General features: G+C 41.2%; 1 protein-coding gene across 1 annotated transcript in view; it reads right to left on the bottom strand.

Annotated features, from left to right (window-relative positions):
- Nucleotides 1-1,781, bottom strand: part of LOC106881241 (uncharacterized) — a 23,942-nt gene that overhangs the window by 4,431 nt on the left and 17,730 nt on the right. The gene's annotated exons all lie outside the window — the stretch shown is intronic.

Raw genomic sequence — 1,781 nt, 5'->3', positions numbered from 1 at the left:
AGAGGCAGAGGAGCAAGAGGCAGAGGAGCAAGAGGCAGAGGAGCAAGAGGCAGAGGAGCAAGAGGCAGAGGAGCAAAAGGCAGAGGAGCAAGAGGCAGAGGAGGAGAAGGGGGGAGGAAGAGAAGGGGAGGAGGAGGAAGAGGCAGAGGAGGAGGAAAAAGAAAAAGAAGAAGAGCTGCATCCTTCTTAACCTGCTTGTACAGTTGTGTTGAACTGAGACAGCAAGGGTGCAATAAACCTAACTAGCGTATAGATAGTTACCCCCCAAGCTGTTTCACTGAACTCGGATTTCACAAAACCTTACAAATCAATAGATATTCATTCCAAGGTGTTTCACTAAACTCAATATTATGAAAGATTGACCAATCATTAATATTTTCCTCCTTGATACTGTTGTTTATATTTTGGGCTGAAGAGTTAATTTGCATTGTTGTTCAGCTCTTGACCAGCTCTGATGAAAACTGAGCTGCTATCAAAGGTGCTCTATCCATAAGCAGACCTTCTCTTTATGCATCAGAGCCTACACTATCTAATATGTCTTTCCTGATTTAAGAAGGTAAAAAGCACATGATTTGAGAGTAATTAGCTGCTATTTCAAGCAGATTGAAAGACCACCCAGAACCTCACTTTCTGCCTTCTGTAGCTTTTGATGTGCAAGAAGTTTACTTTCCAACTTTGTGGTTTCAGGTTCAGTCCTGCTTTGTAGCACCTTGGGCAAGTGTCTTCTACTATAGCCTTAGGCTGATCAAAGCAAAGTCTTGTAAGTTGATTTAGTTGATGGAAACTGAAAGAAGCATGTCATACACACACACACACACACACACACACACACACACACACACACACACACACACACACACAGATATGGTGATGCAAACAGAAAAATAGAACTCAAAATATGAGTATATATGCATTTTTATTAATAATTAGTAGAAGCCACAGATGACTCTAAGTAAGTGCCAAAGCACAAAACTTTTGTTTATCAGTCCTTTGTTACTTCAGCTAAATATTAATAAGATATGTAAATGTGTGTGTGTGTGTGTGTGTGTGTGTGCTAGGCACTGTTTTCTTGTCTTGACATGATGGGAGAGTTGTAAAAGAGTGTCTCTATCATACAAGCAGTGTTGTTCATTTCCACAATTCTGCAAGAACATGTCTGGTCATGGGGAAATATTATCTTACTTTGAAACAGGTGAGATATTAGCAACAGGAAAGGCATCCAGTTGTAGAAAATCTTGACACATTTCATCTGAACATGCAAGCATGGAAAAGTAAACGTTAAAATAATGATCACCATTATCATCATCATCATCATCATTGTCGTTTAACGTCCACTTTCCATGCTGGTATGGGCTGGATGGTTAACTGAGGACCAGTGAGCCAGAAGGCTGCACCAGGCTCCAATCTGATCTGGCAAAGTTTCTACAGCTGGATGCCCTTCCTAACGCCAACCACTCCGAGAATGATGATGATGATGATGATGATGATGATGATGATGATAATGACGAAGATGATGTCAAGGTATTTAAAATGTAAAACGATTAATAAATAAAGAAGAAAAACATATACCGATTGGTTAGGGTTGTAGAGAAATAACTGGAATGACAGAAGGACATGTCTAGACTCTGGGAGAGTGGTGTAGCTAGAGTATGTGCCATCTGGAGCAACTCTAGAATTTGCTCTTTCCCCTAGGTCCCCAGGGCTATACAGATTTATGCAGCAGACATGAAAGTGTCATTGCCATAAAAACACCACCTGGTGTGGCCCCCCCCCCCAGCTAC

The sequence above is a fragment of the Octopus bimaculoides genome, chromosome 8, assembly GCF_001194135.2.
Source record: "Octopus bimaculoides isolate UCB-OBI-ISO-001 chromosome 8, ASM119413v2, whole genome shotgun sequence".
NCBI lineage: Eukaryota > Metazoa > Mollusca > Cephalopoda > Octopoda > Octopodidae > Octopus > Octopus bimaculoides.
This window is presented reverse-complemented; position numbering and strand designations above follow the sequence as displayed.